Genomic DNA, 8,005 nt, shown 5'->3' with positions numbered 1-8,005 from the left:
AACTTTCGTGGTCTTCTGGAATGAGCCCACGGTCTCCTTCGTAGGAAGGGGGAAGAGCCCCTTCTCACTGTCGTCGTGTCCCCCACTGCCGGCTCTCTGGGATCCCTGTCCCCGTGGCATGTCCACCCAGAGCTGCCGGAGGCATCTGGGGGGTCTCGCTGGGCTACGTCTCTTGTCTTCCAGGAGGGTGTGGCGTTTGCTGCGCCGATGCTGCTGAGGCCTCCAGGGTCAGGTTCATGGCTCTTCGCTGCGGCCCAGACCCCCCCCGGGCAGGCTCCCGATGGGGCTTCTGACGTTCTCTCCCTGCAGGTCAGGGTTCGCATATTTGAAGACTTCCTTCTGGCCCCAGAAGTTCTTTTAACCCGGTTCTTATCGCAGCCACTGAGGTGGGAAGAGTGGCTCCCCTGTGTTTCTTTGGCTACAACCGTCACCTGCTTTGCTCCAAGAAAGCCCCAGCAGGTGTGGCGCCCGCTGGCCCTCTGCTCCCCCACCCCCACCCCCCCGCCGCTGGCCGCGCGGCGCTCCCAGGCCTGTCCTCAGCCGGCTTGCCCTCTGCAGCCCCATCCAAACCTCCCCCTCCTCCACGTGGTGACAACTTCCCAAGCATCTGCCTCCTTCGCTCCAAAGCCAGGGACGGTCGGCAGCCCTGTCGCCATTACAGCAGCTTCTCCTGTGACCAGAAAAGCTACACTTCCAAGACTCGGTGTTTAGCTTCTTGCCCAGAGCTGGTCCGCCAAGATTTCCTAACCCTGGAGGTGGCCGTTCTCCCCCTGCCCCCGGGGACACCGACAGGCACCAACCATCTAGCTGTCCTCTGGGGCCTCACCCCGCAGCCTGGCCCGAGGCCCCTTCACCTGCAGGACAAAGCGACCTGCCAACCCCTGCCCCGGACACGTGTTCAGGCCTCTGTGCGGTCTGCCTAGACCGCTCCCCCAGGAAGCCCTCCCTGCCCTTGTGCCCCAGCCCGTGAGCGCCATGTACACATAGAGCTTTAGTTTTACTTGACAGTCTCAACAGGGCAGGGACTGGCACTTTCAGCCCAAAGGAGAAGAAAGAAGAGCAGGTGTGTGGGTTCCTCACCTTCCCCCCCCACCCAGCTTCCACTGGGGCTCAGCTGACCCGCCGGCACAGGTGCAGTGTGCTTGCTGCCCACCCTGCCCCCAGCAGCCCCTCCATTCCAGAGAGGGGCTTCCAGCTCCTGGAACCCAGCTGACAGAGGAGGAGATGGTCAGTTTCTGAAACAAAGTGATACATTACTCTTGACGGTGTAGATTAATACCTGTGTAAAAATATTTGACGTTTTGTAATTAAAATACCCTTATTTTTATTTAATAAAAAATGTTTGTATTGGAATAACGGAATCACTAAATGTCAGATCTAGAGATCGTGTAGCTCAGTGGTTTTCAATATTTTTAAGCAACAGGACGTTTACAAAATTATTTAGACCTTTACTCTAAGTAGTATTTGCACGTGGTGAAAATTCAAAATGTACCAGAAAGCACATAGTAAAAGCTAGGTCTCTATGCCGTGTCTCTCGGCCAATTTCCCCACCCACTGGAAACCACTGCTACTGTTTTCCTGCAGATCCATCCAGAAATATTTTATGTGTATTCAAGCACATTCACCCACAGACACACACATACGTATAAAATGTCCATGTTTACCCTTAAAAACAAAAGGAGGGAGGGGGAACAACGACCAAAAAAACAAAACTAGAAGATGTTTAGGTAGTTTACAGTTTTTCCTCATGAATTATGCTGTGATGGACATCTACGGGTATGTACCTCAAGTAAACTGCATTAGAGCAATTTACTGGACTTTTAAATAAATGTTTTATTTGGGGATAATTTTAGACTTACAGAAAAGTTGCAAAGATAATATGGAGAGTTCCCAAATACCCCTTGTCCCGTCTCCCCTAATGTTAATATTTTATAGAACGTTTTTTTATCGAAATGAAGAGATTAACCGTGGTGCGTTCCTATTAAGTAAACTAAATACATTGTTCAGATTTCACCAGTGTTTTCAGTCATGTCCTTTTTCTGTTCCAGGACCCCATCCAGGCCACCACACTGCATTCGGTCACCGTGTGTCTTTGGTCCCCTCTGGTGACAGTGTCTCAGGTTGGCCTTGCTTTTCATGACCTTGACAGTTCTGATTTGACTGTTTCCTTCCTCATTATGTTCAAGTTTTCCTTTAAAACTTTTAGCACATTTTTATAAGAGCTACTTTTAATAACCGTTGTCTGCTAATTCTATCATCTCTTTCATTTTGGGGTCTCTTTAGTTAACTGATTGTTCTTTTTTCTCCTGCTGACACAGGTCGCATTTTCTTGTCTTTTCCACATCTAGTAATTTTTACTGGATTCCAGAGTCTGTGCTTTCACGTTGAAGGCTGGGTGGTGTTGTGTTCTCATTCTGGCAGCAGCTGAGCTGCTTGAGCGTTGGTCCCTCCTTTTGAAGCTGCTCTTAGGATGAGCCTTGACTAGGCCTCACTGCTGAGGCCTGGCCCTTTGGGGGAACACACGGATGCCCTTGTTACTCAGCGCTGTGTCTTGGCTGCTGTGGTCTCTGGAAGTGGTTCAGTTCTTAGCTTCCCAGGACGCGTTCTTTCCTTGGAACGTGTTCTCGGCTCAGCCTCATGGGGTCACGATGACCTGTGGACAGTGATGTGGTCAGACGCAAAACAGAGACCCTTTCTCTGTGTGCTCCCTCCGGCCTTACATTCTGTGCTGCAAATTCTGGCCCTGTTGGCCTCCCTGAGCTGTTCTCCGTCTCAGTTCAGGGCGGAAAGCTGGGGTGAGGTGAGGCTCACCTTGTTCTCTGGATACTGTTCTGCAGTCCTGTGATCCCATGTTTGAAAAGAGTCGTATTCTGTATTTTTTCCTACTTTGCTAGTTGTTTACCCCAGGAGGGACAAGCCTAGACCCCACAGATGTAGTAATTTTCTCATTTCTTTTTGATCAAATTTTTTCCTTCTCATCAAATTCTGTTTTCTTTAAAGGCATTATTTACCATATTTCTTCACCGCTGCTGTGTTCCTTTTATTCTTCATTTCTGAAATTATTTCTTCTAATTGCAGATTTTTGCTTGAGCTCTGTCATTCGTGAGCTTTCGAATTCTGCTTTATGTTGTCCTTTCACACGACTTGTGTCTTCTGGTTTGTTCTGAACGAGTGTTGCGGTTTTGATTGGTTCTGGGAGCCTGTCCTCCTGGCGTGCTGTCATTCTGTCTTCCCCGTGTCACCTCAGCCTTTTCCCCTGCTTGATGCAGTGGTCATAGGACCGGGGCTGCGAGTACGAAGGCTGTCAACAGGGATGTTTGCTAACGACGCTTCTTGTTTTTGTTTTACCCTTTATGTCAGAATTCCTGAGGGCCTGAAGGGATAGGATGTGCCTTCACCCCCATCTGGCAAAACTGGGGCTAACAGTGAATGCAGCTTTATTGCCCAGTGCTGAAGGCAGCCCGCTCGTTCTGCACTGGGTAACCATACCCTCTCTGAATGGCAGTGGACTGAGGGGCAAGGACTTCCCAGACTAGTATTGCTCCCTGCAGTGTAGACCAGCACAGTGACCGAACCAAATGTCCGTCCCTTCTAAAGGTGGAAAAAGTCTGGGTATAAATGAAAACAAGGAAAAACAGTAGCCGAGGGTAAAGGAATGAATAAAGGGTTATGTGATGGGAACCTAATATTTCATTGGCACCTTGAGAGATTGTACCGGATGCCTCAAAGGGGGCAGCCATATATGGCTGGGACCACTCCTGATTTTGGAACCTGACTGGACTGAACAGAAGCCTGCAAACCCAAGTGGCCTCACCCTGGGAGATTCTCATACGATATGATGACAGACTGATGGTTCCTGGGGACTGAATGGTCCAGTAACGTGCCAGTGCCTTTTGGCTTCTATGGTTGTTTTACTACTGGGGATCCACGTTCGAAGACTGGGGGGTAAACTGCACTACTGTGATTTATAATCGATGCATCTTTGGTCTTTGTCCCCATTTCCGGCAGACATCTAAAACCCTTGGAATAACGTGGATGATGAGAACGACAAAGGTGTCTTCCGTTGCGTGCGTGAACAGCGTGGTAGCGGCTGCCGGGAGTGCCTGGCCGCCGCCTCCGCAGCCAGGCTTGAGCTTTCCTTTATCTCCGCTGGACCTCTCCTGCACGATTTTTATTCTCCTCCCAGCAGTTTCTCCCCAGTCTGGGGCCCTGACCTGGAGAGAAGCCCTGGCAGGAAGTTTCCAGAGTTCAGAGGCACTGGGGCGCGTGGGCCCCCTGCACTGCTCCCGGCTTAGCTGCAGCTCTCAGACTCACCACCGTGTTTCCAGCTGACACCTGTTCCCGATTTCGGGCTCTTTCAGGCTCGGATCCACCAGGTGCTCTGTTGCTGCTGCCTTTTGCTTGCTGTCATGTGCGTGGCAATCACACATGGGGCTTACAGCTGTTAGTTGGTTTCCCTACCCACTTTATTTTAGAGACGGTGAGGCTACCTTGTCACCTCGTTAGTTTGAAAACATTATCCTCAGGTCTTTGGTTTGGCCGTGTAGCTGCTCTAACTGTACGTGGGTATCGACTGGGGGAACATCCGAAAGCTGTGCTGCAGCAGCTTCTCTGCCATCTCCTCCTCTGCCATCTCCTCAGAACCCACATCAGTCTTTTAGCCATTTTAATGGGTGTGAAGTGGTATCTGATTGTGGCTTTATTTTGCATTTCCCTGATAACTGTGACATTTAACACCTTTTCACAGGCTGAGCCATTTCCTACATCTTTGGTGAAGCGTCTATTCAAGTATTTTATCCATTTTGAAAATTGGTTTAAATTAATTGAATTTTAAGCACTTTATACACTCTGGGTACTAGTCTGTGGTTTACCTTTTTGTTTTCTCAATGGTGTCTTGAGTAGAAGCTTTTAACTTTGATGAAGTCCAATTCATTCATCTTTGACGACTACTTCTTCCAGTGAGTAATCTTTGCCTCCCCTAAAGTTATGAAGGTATTCTTCGTTTTCCTCTAAAAGCTGTATAGTTTTCTTTTTTCTATTTAGATCTATTACCATCTTGAGGTAATGTTTGTGTATGGTATAAAGTAGGGGTCAAGGTTCATTTTTGTCCATAGGGATATAAAATTCTTCCAGCACCATTTGTTGTAAAGATTATTTTTCCCCAGTGGGTTTTGGTTCCTTTGCTGAAAATCAGTTGCCCATATATGTGTGGGTCTATTTCAATTCTTTATCTGTAAGTCATTATTACAGTCCGTCTTGAATTGGTGCATGTGCTCCAACTTTATTCTTTACAAAATTACTTTGGCCACTCTTAGTCCTGTGCGTTTCCATATAAATCTAAAATTGAAAATTAGATTGTCACCTTCTATAGAAAGTCTACTGGGATTTTGATGGAGTATAGTATTAAATCTGTAGGTCAAATTGTGGAGAATTAACATCCTAACAATATTGAGTTTTCTAATTCATGGATATAGCATAGTTCTCCATCTATTTAGGTTTTCTTTAATTTCTCCCAGCAATGTTTTGTATTTCTCATTGCACAAATCTTAAAATTAAGTTTTCGTATTTTTGATGCTATTATAAATTGCAATTACAATCCCATTATTTTTTATTTTGAACTGTTTGTTGCTACTATATAGAGGTACAGTTCATTTTTATTGTTTTTTTAAATAAGTTTGTGGGGTCTTTTTATTTTTATTTTTTTGGCTGCACGGCTTATGAGAATCTTAGTTCCCTGATCAGGAATCGAACCTGGGCCCTTGGCAGTGAGAGAGTCCCAACCACTGGACCGCCAGGGAATTCCCACAATTCATTTTTATGTTGACCTTTTATCTTGTGATCCTGATAAACTCCTTTACTCTATCTAGTAGTACTTTTGAAAACCCCCTGTGATTTTCTACACACTTGGTCTGCAGGTCGACAGTTTTATGTCTTCCTTTCCAATGTACATGACCTTTATTGCTTTTTCTTGCCTATAGCAGTGGCTACGGCTTTCACTACAAATGTTGAATGTAAGTGGTAAGTACGGGCATCCTTGTTTCTAAACCAGTTTTTTGTTTGTTTGTTTTTAATGATCCTACCTATAGTTCTCCAGAGATGCCCTTTATCAGGTTGAGGGATTTTCCTTCCCTTCTAGTTTGCTGAGTTTTTACTGTTAATGGGTATTGAATTCTGATTTTCCCGCAAGATCCTAAGCCTTTTCTCTTGTATTATTAAATCATAATTAACACTGATTCTCTAATCTTAAAGCAGCTTTGCATTCCTGGGATAAAACCCACTTGTTCATAATGTACCATCCTTCTTACGTATACTGGATGTGATTTGCCAATATTTTGTAAGGGACTTTTAATTCTATATTCATGAAGGACACTGGCCTATGATTTCCTGGTGTACTCCTTTTAAGATGAATAGTTAAGGCTTGCTCATAACGTCAAAATTTCATAGAAGTTTTCCAGAAAAGGTTGTGTATTATTGACAGTTTTTTCCTCCAGTGTTTGATAAAATTCATCAGAGAAACCATCTGTGCCTGGAGTTTTCTTTGTGGAAAGGTTTTTAAACTACAAATTCAATTTATTTAACAGGTGTAGGGACAGTCAGGGTATCTGTTTCTTCTTCAAAGAAATTGGGAAAGTTGTTTCTTTCAAGGAATTCATTTCATTTAAGATATCAAATTTATTGGCAGAAATGTGGTTCCTAATAAGCCCTTACTCATTCATAAAACACAGTTTATTTTTTACAGCAATTTTAGGTTCATGGCAGAATCGAGCAGGAACTGTAGAGCACACAGCTTCCCCACCAACACCCCTGCGCCAGAGCGGGGTCTTCGTCAGAGCGCGTTAACCTGCCCTGACACATCACTGCCACCCGAAGCCCGTAGCTGCCATTACAGTTCACTCTTGGTGTGGTGCCTTCTGTGGGTTTTCACTACCATTACAGTATCACATACAGGAGATTCACTGCCTGAAGAATCCTCTGTGCTCTGCCTACCCATCTTTCTCCCCCGACCCTACTACAGGCAACGAGTGATAGTTTACTGTCTCCATGGTTTTTCCTTTTTCCAGAATGTCACAGGGTTGGAAGAACACAGTACGTAGATTTTTCAGGCGGCTTCTTTCTGAGTAATACACATTTAAGATTTGTTCATGTTTTTTTTTGTGGCTTGATAGCTCATTTCTTTTCAGCACTAAATATTCCATTGTCTAGGTGTACCACAGTTTATTTATCCGTTCACCTACTGAAGGACATCTGAGTTGCTTCCAAGTTTTGGCAATTACAGATAAAGCTGCTGTAGACATTTGTGTGCAGGTTTTTGATCATATGATAAGAGTATATTTAGTTTTGGAAGAAACTGCCAAACTATCTTCCAAAGTGGCTGCACCCTTTTGTGTTCCCACAAACAATGAACGAGAGTTCCTGTTACTTATCTTTTTTAACATCTGTAGAATCTCTAGTGAAGCTGCCACTCTCACTACTGATGTTGGTAATTCCTCTTTTTTTTTTTTTTACTAGAGTTTTAACAGTTTTATTAATATTCTTGATCCAGCTTTTGGTTTCATTAATTTTTTATTTTCTCTTTCATTCATTTCTATCCTAATATTTAATATTTCCTCTGCTTCTCTGCTCTTCTAACTTGCTCTTCTTTTCCTACTTTAAAGTGGAAGCTTGTCATTGATTTTAAACTTTTATTCTTTTCTAATACAGCTTAGTTTGTAAAGTTTCCAATTACTGAGTTAGCTACATCCTGCAGTCTTTGGTATGCTGTGTTTTCATCTTCAGGCAGCTGAAAATAGCCTTTTGATTTCTCCTTTGACCCACAGAGTATTGGGAAGTATGTTCTCGGTTGATTTTCAAATATTTGAAGATTTTCCAGGTATTTTTTACTGACTGATTGATTGATTGCCGCACCACGTGGCTTGCGGGATCTCAGTTCCCCAACCAGGGATTGAACCCAGGCCCTCAGCAGTGAAAGCGCAGAGTCCTAACCACCGGACCACCAGAGAATTCC

This window comes from Mesoplodon bidens (genome assembly GCF_964165515.1).
Source record: "Mesoplodon bidens genome assembly, chromosome: 9".
Classification (NCBI taxonomy): Eukaryota; Metazoa; Chordata; class Mammalia; order Artiodactyla; family Ziphiidae; genus Mesoplodon; species Mesoplodon bidens.
The sequence above is the reverse complement of the archived record's forward strand: the minus strand, read 5'-3'. Positions refer to the sequence as shown.